Below are 12,720 nucleotides of genomic sequence, written 5' to 3'. Positions count from 1 at the left end.
TATGGAAGGGGTATGAGGGTAGGTGATCCACAATGATTAACGGTTGGGAAGTTGTGATGATGTTTGAAGGGTGCGGAGGTGGAGGAGTGTGGTGTGGTTGTGAGCGAGTGTGTGTGTGTGTGTGTGTGTGTGTGTGTGAGATTGTTGTGCACAGGAGTAAAAGTGGGGGAAAAATAGGGTGATGGTGGTGGTGGTGGTGGTGGTGGTGGTAGATCTTTAAGAAATGGTGGAAGGGGGGAAATGTCCTAAGAGAGAGATGGAGGTGTTGGAGGTGGCGGTGATGGTGGTGGTGGATATAATCTTATGATGTGAAGGTGGTGGTGGTGATTACGCTGTTGGTGGTGGTGGAGGTGGAGGCAACGGAAGTGGTGGTGATTGTGTTGGTGTTGGTGGTGATGGTTGTGGGGGTGATGGTTGTGGTTGAAGTGGTCGTGCTGTAGAGGAATGTGGTGGTGGTAGTGGTGGTGGTCGTGGAGTGCCAACTTTAGTGCTACCTACAGGCACACTGGGGCAGGAGGAGGAAGAGGAGAAGTAGGAGGAAGAGTAGGAGGAGGAGGAGGAGGAGGAGGAGGAGGAGGCAAGTGGCGGAGAAGGAGGAGGGGTAAGAATAGGATGAGGAAACGGAGGAGGAGGAGGAGGTGGTGGTAAAGGTGGAGGAGAGCGAACGATTATGTGTGTATCTGGATATTTTGATGAGTCCATGATTATCCTGTTTGTTTAAAGCTCATGTCTTGGTTAGTTCTGGCCCACTGTGTCCCGGAGTGGCTGTCGAGGGAACTGTGCCACGTATGGGGCCGGAGGGGCTTGGGTGTGCAGGAGGGAAATAGGGGAAGGTAGAAGGCATGGGAGGACTCGTGGAGGGAAGTTGAGAGCAGTGGATGGAGGTGGAGGGAGGAGGGAGCATGCGCCACCTGGGCAAATCAACAAGTGGTCGATGAAACGGGAGGGAGGGAGGAAGGGAGGGGGGCAGAAGGGAGCAGTAGGAGATCAGGGAGGAAAGGTAGGAAGGGAGGGAAGAAGGTAGGATAACGACGAAGTAATGGCAAGAGGATTAAGGAAGATGGGAAGAAGAAAAAAAACTAGCAGTATGATCAGACAGTGCAAGGAGGAGGGAGAAGCGAACGAAGTGGAAGAAAGAGACCGCTGCTAAAAAGGGAAGCGAGGAAGAATTCGGTGTCTTGAGGCAACAGGCAGCGTGCACCGTCGCACCTGGCTTCGTGTGACGTCAGGTACCATTCACCTACCTTCGGTAACGTCCCGGCCCAGAGCCAGCACCAGGTACTGCCACACTCCACTCACACCTCACACACACCAATTTTTATATATATATATATATATATATATATATATATATATATATATATATATATATATATATATATATATATATATATATATATATGAGAATTACTTCCTCTCCTTTAGTTTGTATTTGTCCGTAATAAGTTTCCTTTAACAATGTTTGTGTTTGTGTGTGTGTGTGTGTGTGTGTGTGTGTGTGTGTGTGTGTGTACCCTCGGTGTGTGTTGTTAACGCGCCTGTGTGTTGCCGTGTTTCAGGTCGCAGTCAAGACCCGTCAGCGCCCAGCGTCGCCGCCACCGCCGCCTCCGCCGCCACAACACCTGGTCCAGGACGAACAACGCTCCGAACGGGACACACCGAGGTTCGCCGTGCCCTGGAGTCAGTCGTCAGCCGCCCTCCGCCAGCCGTCAGCCGTTAGCTGTCTGCCCCGGCGAGCAGCTTTACCTTCACCTCGGGAGAAGCGCGACGGTGTGGGCGAGGAGTGGGCTGCCCCATGCCATGCGTGTCTAGAAGCTTGAGGTGAGAGGTGAGAGGAAGAAGCGGGGGCTAGTGTGCTCCCTTCCTGTACCCCAGCGCGACCGCCTTGTGCCACCTGTGCGCCGCAGAAAAGCCACTCTAGTGAGTCAGTGACCTGGCCTGACCACACCGTGTTGCTGTGACTCGTGACCTCAGGCCAGGGTGGTGAGGCCTGTGCCACAAACATCAGGAGACGGACGCAGCAGCTGTGCCGAGAGAGGCAGCGCTGGCCTGAGAGCCCCCGCCCCCCGCACCATTGATCTGACTCCCCCCCGGACCCCCACAACCACCTGCTGAGCGCGACCGCCACCTGTGACGCACCTCCCGCCCCCTCCCTCCCCCCCTCCCACCGCAGGCCAGAGAGGTGATGGTGGAGGCCGCGGGGGGCCCGGGTGGCTGCCTGCCCAGGTGAGGCTCCAGCCCCGACGCCGCTGCACCGCTGGATGGGGGGTGGCGCGCCCAGGCCTGCTGCTGCCGCCGCCGCAGGAGGGTGCCCGGGGCTTCCCTCTCACGTAGTCGTCGCCGCTCCTGGCACCCATTGCCACGCGGGGTGTGGGCGGGGAGGGGGCGGGGGCGGCTGACAGAGAAGCCAGCACCAGAAACAGTAGCGGGGCAGAAGCGGCCAGGGCAGCAACCAGGGCGCTCGGAGCGGTGCTGCGCCGCCGACAGTTTGTGGGTCGGCGCGCGGTGACCGAACCCCATGTGAGCGTCTCCTCCTGCCCCCGACGACGCAACAGCTTAGGTGAGTCCTGTCCCCCTAACCCTCCACCTCCCGCCCCCTCCCACCCCCCTCGCCAGCCCCGACACTACCCACGCTGCCTCAACCACTCAGTCTCTACCCAGTCTGTCGTCCCCTCCATTCTGTCCCTCATCCTTCACTATCCACAATGCTGTCAGTCTCCCGCCACTACTAACACTAGTACTGCCACCACCCACCCTTGCCCTCAGTGCTGACCCCGACCCCCACACTGCTAACCTCTACCCTTCCTCACCCATACATCCTCCCCCTCCTTGCTAACCATAACACCTCCCCTACAAGCACTACCCACAGTTTTGCTCCCGTCCCTCCACCCTTAAGTGCTGGCCAGACCCCATACCCACACCAGTACACCAGCCCTGCAGCCTGTCCCCCTCCCAACACACCCACGTGCCATGCCTATAGTCCACTTATACACCCTGGCTGACCTCCCCCTCTCCCTCCTCTACACTAACCTTCATCGCCCTCATAATGTCAACTCACACTGTCCTATATATCCTCACCATTCCCGTTCCTAATCCCCAGCACTTCACTGTAGGCCACCTATTTACACCGTAACACTCCCAGCCACGTAACCTCACACCACCCTTACCCTACGGACCCCACACCCTACTTAGCACCCTCTCCCTACTCCACGCCCTCACCCTTACATTGCTATTATATTTTTTTCTTGTTATATAACGTATCGCTCTTATCCCCTCAGGTGTCTGTCTGTCCACTGTGAATACTAACGCTACAAAAGGCATTCATACCATTGATACTGATTTGATTTTTATTACAATGTCCCGGAAAAGAGAAAGTCGTAGCTTACCATGAACTTGACACCTCCTCACCTTCCGCCTCGTGACATAACAGAAGGCACGAGCGTGGGTCCAGGTGAGGAGATGGCGTAACACCTTCCAGTCATCGGTGAGGGAGACTGCGAAGAATAGGAGAATGGGAATCGAGGTACACGGTGAGAACAGGGAAATCAAAGGACTGTGAGAACTTAGTAGTGAAGTAGAGACTGAACAGGAGGGAAAGTATAAGTGAATCGGAAGGAGGGAAACTTGGGGATACTTCGAAGAATATGGAGGCAGAGGAAGGAGCACGCGGAGAGAACAGGGTAAAGAGGGAAGTATGAGAACTGAGATGGTAGTGAAGGAAAGACGGAGCGTGAGGGAAAGTTTGAGAGAATGGGAAGAAACTCAGGGATACCACGAAGAATATGGAAACAGAAGGAAGTCTCAACGGAGAGAACAGGGAAAAGTGGGAACCGTTAGAGATCGTAGTGAAAGAGAGGTAGAACAGGAGGAAAAGTTTGAGAGAATGGAAAAAGAAAACTTAAAACGAGGGGTGGAAAAGAAAGCGAGGGAAAAGTGTGTGAAGAGAAAGGGAGTCAAAACAGGAGGAAAAGAGTGGAAAAAAAAAGGGAAGGAGAGGAAGGCGCACGAGGGAGGTGAGGAAAACGAGGGTGAGCGAGAGGGGCGAGATGGAAGCGTATAAAACGGCTCAAGAAATTAATCGATACCAGTTTAATGTTTACGGGTTAAGGTGTCACTTCAAGAGGGCGACACGTATTTTTGAAGTTTTATTTTTTTGCTTGAAATTTGAGATGTTGCTGATGCCAAGAACATGACGGATCGAAGGAAATATGAGGAAAGTTATGGATGGATGGACAGCTGGGAGGAAGAAACGAAGGAAGGAAGGAAGGAAAGGAATGAATGAAGGAAGGATGGAAAAAAGGAATAAATAAGGAAAACAAAGAAAGAAGGATAAATGGATGAATGGAAGGAAGGAAAGAAGGAAGGATGGGAAGAAGGAATAAATAAGGAAAACAAAGAAAGAAGGATAAATGGATGAATGGAAGGAAGGAAAGAAGGAAGGATGGGAAGAAAAAAAGAAAGGAGCGAAAGTACGAAGAATGGCAGAAAGAAGGAAAAAAAGAGGAAAGGAAGGAAGGAAGGGAGGAGGGAAGAAGGATAGAAAGGAAGAAGAAATTAGGGAAAAGAGAAAGGAAGGAACGAAAGAAGGAGGGGAGGAAAAAAGGAAGAAAGGAAGGAAGGAAGGAAGGAAGAAAGGGGGAAGGATACAAAGAAGGAAGAAATGAGATAAGGAAGACTGGAAGGAAGGAAGGAAAGAAGGAATGAGGGGAGGAATGAAGGAAGGAGGGAAAGAAAGAAGGAAGGAAGGAAGAAAGACAGGATCAAATCGCTCTGTCCAAAAAAACAAAACAAAAAAACGAAAACGAACGAAAAATACAAACTTGAATTAGCTGACAAATTTTCTTCAAAACATAATATTTCCCCCCTCGACGCGGCGCACACCCACCCACCCACCAACACACACACCCACACACACACCCACACACCCACCCACCCACCAACACACACACACACACACACACCTCGAACCCTTACATCTTACTATCACTCGACTCAAAATGGCGCTCAAATGATTCTTTCTAGGCCTACTTTCCTCCTCCTCCTGCTCCTCCTCCTCCTCCTCCACTACCATCTCAGTTCTCATAGTTCCCTCTTTTCCCTGTTCTCTTCGCGTACTCCTTCCTCTGCTTCCATATTCTTCGTAGTATCCCAAGTTTTCTTTCCATTCTCTCAAACTTTCCCTCCTGTTACGCCAGAGTCCCTTCTTTTCACCGTTCTCTCTCTCTCTCTCTCTCTCTCTCTCTCTCTCTCTCTCTCTCTCTCTCTCTCTTTAAGCGTTTAATTCTCGCCGCCTGACCTTCAACTCGCCCTCGAAACCCTTAAGTTTTCACGCCCTCACGCACGTCCGTCCCCCGATCAACGCCGTGGCGCCGCCTTGCCCCACTCGCCGCCCCGCTCAAGCCCCCTCACGCCGCCCCCGCTGCCCTCCGTGTGTCAGTCTGGTCCGTATTCTCAGACGCTTTCGGCTCTCGCAACAAATATTTCCAAAAGCCACAAAAAGGGAGAGTGGTCAGCAGGGTTACCAAATTATCGTACTCAGCCACTCAGCACATCGTATTTTCCGATTTCTGACACACCTATCGCAAACAAACACCAATAAGTAATGCTTTTAACGATTACTTTAGCTGGAATCTCGTTATCTGTGCGGGTAGGAAGGTTTGGGGCCCTGGAACTGATAAATGCAATGTTTTGAGTACGATAATATGGCAACGCTGGTGGTCAGGTTCTTATGAGTGTTTGGGTTCACGGTGAAGAAGCTTTGTGAAATTAGCATTAGACTCGTGCAACTACTCATGGACATACACAACCACACAAAGAAGATTATTCGGGTTCTTATGAGTGCTTTTTTACATTCATGGTGCAGAAGCCTTGTCAAACTATCACTAGGCTTATGGCAATACTCACTCATCCACGCAAAGGGTATTAGTCAGGTTCTTACATGTGTTTATTGACGTTCATGGTGCAGAAGCCTTGTCAAACTACCACTAGGCTTATGGCAATACTCACTCATCCACGCAAAGGGTATTAGTCAGGTTCTTACATGTGTTTATTGACGTTCATGGTGCAGAAATCTCGGTAAACTATTACTAGGGTTATGGCAATACTCACTCATCCACGCAAAGGGAATTAAACAGGTTCTTAGATGTGTTTATTGACGTTCATGGTGCAGAAATCTCGGTAAACTATCACTTGGCTTATGGCAATACTCACTCATCCACACAAAGGGAATTAAACAGGTTCTTATACATGTTTATTGACGTTCATGGTGCAGAAGCCTTGTCAAACTACCACTGGGCTTATGGCAATACTCACTCATCCACGCAAAGGGAATTAAACAGGTTCTTACATGTGCTTATTGACGTTCATGGTGCAGAAGCCTTGTCAAACTATCACTAGGCTTATGGCAATACTCACTCATCCACGGCAAGGGTATTAGTCAGGTTCTTACATGTGTTTATTGACGTTCATGGTGCAGAAGCCTTGTCAAACTACCACTGGGCTTATGGCAATACTCATTCATCCACACAAAGGTTATTAGTCAGGTTCTTACATGTGTTTATTGACGTTCATGGTGCAGAAGCCTTGTCAAACTATCACTGGGCTTATGGCAATACTCACTCATCCACGGCAAGGGTATTAGTCAGGTTCTTACATGTGTTTATTGACGTTCATGGTGCAGAAATCTCGGTAAACTATTACTAGGCTTATGGCAATACTCACTCATCCACACAAAGGGTATTAGTCAGGTTCTTATATGTGTTTATTGAGGTTCATGGTGCATAAACCTCATTAACCCCTTGAATGCGGATTTCCTACAGTTAGACCTCACCAAGCTACTGGAATGGAGCAAAGAGTGGATGTTACAATTCAGTGAAGAAAAATGTAAAGTCCTACACCATGGGAGGGTATATCCAGCACACCAATACCACATGGGAAACACTCCACTGTCCACCACAGAGGCAGAGAAAGACCTGGGACTATATTATGTTACCAGGCTACCAGGGAAGGGCAAATCCGTGCCAATCGCAGCGAACGGGTTAAACTATCACAAGGCTTACAAAACTACCCATGGAAAAGCTCAGACAACTACGCAAAGGAGATTATGCGGGTTCTCACGAGTACTTGTTTTACGCTCATGGTGGGGAAACCTTGTCAAACTATCATAAGGCTTATTAAACTACCCGTGGAAAGACTCGTGCACACAACTTCTAAGAAAGACTTACCAAATGTGGATGTGTAAGCCCCGAGGAGTTTGTGAGTATGGGTCTCTGTCTCGTCTCTGTCTGCCTGTTGGTCTGTGTGACTGTTTCTATTGTTGTCTGTGTCTACCTCTCTGTCCGTTTTTGTCCACTCTGTTTGTCTCTGTCTGTTTGTCTGTCTGTTTGTCTATTTGTTTGTCTGTCTATTAGATTATGTTTCTACGTGTGTATGCATTGTGTGTGTGTGTGTGTGTGTGTGTGTGTGTGTGTGTGTGTGTGTGTGTGTGTGTGTGTGTGTGTCTAAGTCTGAGTCTGAGTCTGTGTCTGTGTCTGTGTCTGTGTCTGTGTGTCTCTCTCTCTCTCTCTCTCTCTCTCTCTCTCTCTCTCTCTCTCTCTCTCTCTCTCTCTCTCTCTGTCCCCCCCCCCCCTTCCCCATCCTCCACACACATCGAAAAGTAATAGTGACCGGTCGAGTGATCATAAGGTGCTTTGGTGTACATTATTATTATTATTATTATTATTATTATTATTATTATTATTATTATTATTATTATTATTATTATTATTATTATTAGTAGTAGTAGTAGTAGTAGTAGTAGTAGTAGTAGTAGTAGTAGTAGTAGTAGTAGTATCATTATCAGCAACAACAAAAAATCAGGAGGCATTCGAGAGAGTAAGATAAAGTCCAGCACGCACGCAGGTAATCAGGTAGACAGCTCACCTTTACGGATTTGACACCTGTAAGAGGAGGAGGAGGAGGAGGAGGAGGAGGGCTGGGAGGGAAAGGAGAAGACAGGTGTACTAAGGTGTGAGCCATGTCGTGAGGTGTGGGCGGCGAAGGTCAGGTAGGCGAGGATGGGATATTGTTGACAGGAGGCCCTTGAATGAGTAATCAGGCGCAGGTGGAGGTGACTGGCAGGAGGACACAAGGGCGGAGAGAAGGAACCAGGGGAGGAGGCGTGAAAGTGGAGCTCGGGTGGCTGGGTAGGGGGAGGGAGCACGAGGACTTTGAGGTGAAGAATAATAGGATGAAGGATAGGGATATTGGGTTAGGAGGAGGAGGAAAGGAGGAAGAGGGGGAGGAGGAGGCAACAAGGGCACCATTCAGTTACGCATCACCGGGTCTAATGGTCTTTTGAAATTACAGGAGATGATGGGCGGATCAGCTTGTGTCGGGATAAATGGCCTGTCAAAGTACGTTAATTGGCTTTTATAAAACTTCTGACGGGTATTAATTAATGATCAATAATAGACCGTGCAGCCTCGCCTTCCCCCCCCTTCCACCATACTCGGGCCCAGGAAAACCTCGACTGCACTTAATGAAGCACGCAAAAAAATAAATATTGAGTTCCAGCGCCACAGATTTTTGCTTCTCTCTCTCTCTCTCTCTCTCTCTGCTATAAGGGGAAGGGGTGATTTAGGAGGGGGGAGGGAAGGCTGGTTAGACTGGCTGATTGACTGGCTGACTGGCTGACTGCATGTTGAATGACCCGTGTTCGACCCGCGTTCTTGTCCGGGTTACGGCTAATCATAATTCCCATTCAACACTTTTTTTTTCTATTTTTGTTTATTCCACTGAACACCAATGATTCCTTCCTTGAATACAATGCTCTATTTCTTTCTTTCTCTTTTCGATTTCCATTCAACGCTCGATTTGATTCATTTAATGCTACACTATATTCCTACATTTTTCCTTTTCTGTTTTTTTTCTTGCTCCCATTCAACATTATATTTCTTTTTAATCATGGTGTCGGGCAAGGGAACAGCCGAAGCAAAGAACGGAGCAGGACGAGCTCTAAAAAGTGTCAGCATAGAAGAAGAAAAAGATATAAAAAAGAAACTGCTCACCCTTCCCCAAGCTATTCGTGAGTGCCATTCAAAGACCTAATACACGTAAGCTCAAAGAAAGAAAATACTCCGCCCACAACGCCTGATGGTGCAAAAAGATCCCATTCCGTGTTAAAAAAAAAAAACAATACTAGGGACCAGAGAAGGGAATAATAATAAAAAAAATAATGCTATCCAAAATTATCCCGTGAGTGACATTCAAAAACTTAACACATGTAAGCTAAAAGAAATGAACAAACCCCGCCTATAACGCTAAATGGTCCAAAAGATCACATTCCATATTAAAAAACAACATTAGGGACTAAAGAAGGGTAGACAGAGTATATAAGGCAAGATCACGCTGGTTTGGTTCTTGCTACCGACGCGCCATCTGGGGACGAGACTTAGGATCATACTCAAACATTTCGGCACCCAAACACACATGTTTGACTAGGCTTTCGTAGGAGTTTGGGGCATTTCCAGGGGTAGTTTTATGACACTTCTGGTAGTTCGACTGCTCTGATATACCATGAACCTAAAAAAAACACTCATTAGAACCCGACTGATCTCCTTTTCGGCCTTTGGAAATAGTGGATGTGAAGGGTGGAAGCGTCTGACAATAGGCTACTGACCGTGGGGAAGGGGAGGGGTAACTCTAGAGAAGAGGTCAGCTACACGTCGCCTCATATAATGTCCTCCTCATCCTACTTTTCCTGCTCTTCTTTTTCTTGTTCTTGTTTTCTTTCTCTTCATTCGTGTTCTTGCATTTGTTTTTGTTTTGTTTTCTCCAGGGGTGTGGAGTCGGAGTCGGAGTCGGTGGAGTCGGCTACTTTTGGCTGGAGTCGGAGTCGGAGTCAGTAAAAATGACTCCGACTCCGACTCCTTTACGTAATGATTTATCTTGTAATGTAGTTCTGAATTTTTTTTTTACGACCTGCCTATAGCGCATGTAGGCTTTCTTGAGCTATTTTCCATTACACTTAGGTCCTGGAATGGCAGATAAGACGTTCTTGTGGTGTAAATACGTCCTTCATTTGAATGGGAACCACAAGGAGGAAAATATGTCAACAGGTGGCCTGAAAACGACATACCAAATGTAGTTGAGACAGAAAGTACAGACTTAACAAAATCGGCAACCATGGTTTGAACTAACGTAACTGAGGAATGGGAGATCAGATAAAGTTAGGAGGGCGAGATGGCTAGCTAATGCAGTTATCGGGTTCGGTCGGTTCAAAAACTATTCTCTGGTTGTGGCCGTCCAAGAGGACCTCAAAAGAGTCTACCGGCGCTTCAGGCAGCACCTAAAAAAAAAAAGGTTTGCAGTAGAGGGGGAGGGGTAGGGAGGTCGGAGTCGGAGTTGGAGTCGCAACCTTAAAATTTCCCGGAGTCGGAGTCGGAGTCGCAACCTTAAAATTTCCCGGAGTCGGAGTCGCAACCTTAAAATTTCCCGGAGTCGGAGTCGGAGTCGCAACCTTAAAATTTCCCGGAGTCGGAGTCGGAGTCGCAACCTTAAAATTTCCCGGAGTCGGAGTCGCAACCTTAAAATTTCCTGAGTCAGGTCAGGTCGCAACCTTAAAATTTCCCGGAGTCGGAGTCGCAACCTTAAAATTTCCCGGAGTCGGAGTCGCAACCTTAAAATTTCCCGGAGTCGGAGTCGGAGTCGCAACCTTAAAATTTCCCGGAGTCGGAGTCGGAGTCGCAACCTTAAAATTTCCCGGAGTCGGAGTCGAAGTCGGAAATTTTTAACTCCGACTCCACACCCCTGGTTTTCTTTTTTCCACGTTTCTTTCTTCGTCTTTTGCTTCCTTTACCAGTTCTCATTCATGTTATTGTGGTTGTTCTTATTGTAATTCTCGTTCTTGTTCTTCATCTTCTAAACTCCTTGTTCTCATGCTCCTCCTCCTCCTCCTCCTCCTCCTCCTCCTCCTCCTCCTGGCGAATCACTACAGGCAGTACAGGAGAGAGACCTCGGGGTCTCTATCAGCAGTAACCTGAAACCCACAAATCATTGCAAGTCCGCCTGCAAAAAAGCCAACACTATGCTCGGGTTCATAGCGAGGAACTTCGAATTCAAGACGCCGGGAGTTATGTTATCATTATATAAGTCGCTGATAAGACCCCACCTGGAATACGCTGTGCAATTCTGGTCTCCTAATTACAAGAAAGACATTGAATTTCTCGAGAGAGTACAGCGACGCGCTCCGAAAATGATACCATCATTGAGAACGCTACCTTACGAAGAACGACTCAAGCGACTCAACGTCTTCACGTTGGAAAAGAGACGACTGTGGGGTGACAAGATACAAGTCTTCAAGTACCTGAACAAGTTCAGCAATGTTGATCCCTCCAAACTCTTCACGCTACAAACTAACCTGCGAACAAGAAACAACGGTAAAACAGTTCAAGCCAAGCGATGCTTTACGGATATCGGCAGGAGTTATTTTTCGAACAGAGTCGTCCGCCACTGGAACAGCCTTCCTGCAGGAGTGGTTAGTGCGGAAACAATCAACTCCTTTAAAAATCGCATTGGCCGTCACTTTGCTGCGTCGGGAGTGAACTAAGCGTACCCACGAGTACGTACAAAAGTGCTTCAGTCCTTCCGGCAAGCCACTCCCGTGGCTGACGGACTGATTAAGTCACTGAAAGCAGGCAGCCTCGCAATGAGTCAACAGGCTTTCTGCTGCCTGCTCGCCCATGTTTCCATGTTTCCTCCTCCTCCTTCTTAAGCCTGGCCACCCTTGTTTTTCGGGCTTCGTCAAAAAGTTAGTCAGTTTGTGTCTGATGACCTGATTCGTTTATTCCTTTTCCTGTTGTGGCTTCTTCGCTTTGTTCCGATTCCGCGGGCTTGTTTTTCCTCTAACTCTCTTTTCTCTCTTCTCTCTCTCTCTCTCTCTCTCTCTCTCTCTCTCTCTCTCTCTCTCTCTCTCTCTCTCTCTCTCTCTCTCTCTCTCTCTCTCTCTCTCTCATTTTAGTTCTCTTCTTCTTCTTCTTCTTCTTCTTCTTCTTCTTCTTCTTCTTCTTCTTCTTCTTCTTCTTCTTCTTCTTCTTCTTCTTCTTCTTCTTCTTCTTCTTCTTCTTCTTCCTACTACTACTCCTGCTACTACTATTTTCTACTCCCACCGGTCAGTCTCATCGCTGTGCACCGCGGGAGAGGGAATGAGGAGCCCCAGCCTGATTTTGTATTATATTCGTGTACGCAGTTCCACATAAATCGCTGTGACGTGACCTCGGCTGCAAGGATGAGGGATGGCATTGCTCGTCCGCACTCTCTGTATGGAAAGAAGAGCTCAGAATTATGGTTACCTTTCTCTGCTAGGCATCCTGCATTTCTATATTTTGAACCGCTTCTTATTGTCATTACTAATTATTATTATTATTATCATTATTATTATTATCATCTATAGCAGTAGTAGTAGTAGTAGTAGTAGTAGTAGTAGTAGTAGTAGTTGTAGTAGTTGTTGTTGTAGTAGTTGTAGTAGTAGTAGTAGTAGTGATATTGCTATTATTATATTGCTTTTGTTATTGAAAATAATATAATTTCTATTCCGGGTGGACACTTATAGTGTAACACATGCGACTGAAAGAGTTATCCATTCTGTTTTTTGAGACCAATATTGCTTTGTGAATACAGAAGAAACAGATGTCTTTAACTACGTATTTCTTTCTTTCAGATTTTAAGGAAATGTATATCAAT

At 47.7% G+C, this 12,720-nt stretch overlaps 1 protein-coding gene across 5 annotated transcripts in view; it reads left to right on the top strand.

Annotated features, from left to right (window-relative positions):
• Positions 1-2,413: 2,413 nt before the first annotated feature.
• LOC127001008 (uncharacterized) overlaps positions 2,414-12,720 on the top strand; it is a 65,740-nt gene continuing 55,433 nt past the window's right edge. For 4 of the 5 annotated variants that reach the window (XM_050865208.1, XM_050865199.1, XM_050865205.1 and 1 more), the window contains exon 1: positions 2,414-2,560. The gene's annotated coding sequence lies outside the window, so the exon portion shown is untranslated. The remainder of the gene's footprint in view (positions 2,561-12,720) is intronic. The other variant, XM_050865195.1, reaches the window with a different exon arrangement.

The sequence above is a fragment of the Eriocheir sinensis genome, chromosome 2 (assembly GCF_024679095.1).
Source record: "Eriocheir sinensis breed Jianghai 21 chromosome 2, ASM2467909v1, whole genome shotgun sequence".
NCBI lineage: Eukaryota > Metazoa > Arthropoda > Malacostraca > Decapoda > Varunidae > Eriocheir > Eriocheir sinensis.
Note: the sequence above shows the minus strand (reverse complement) of the source record. Positions and strands in the feature narration are given on the sequence as shown.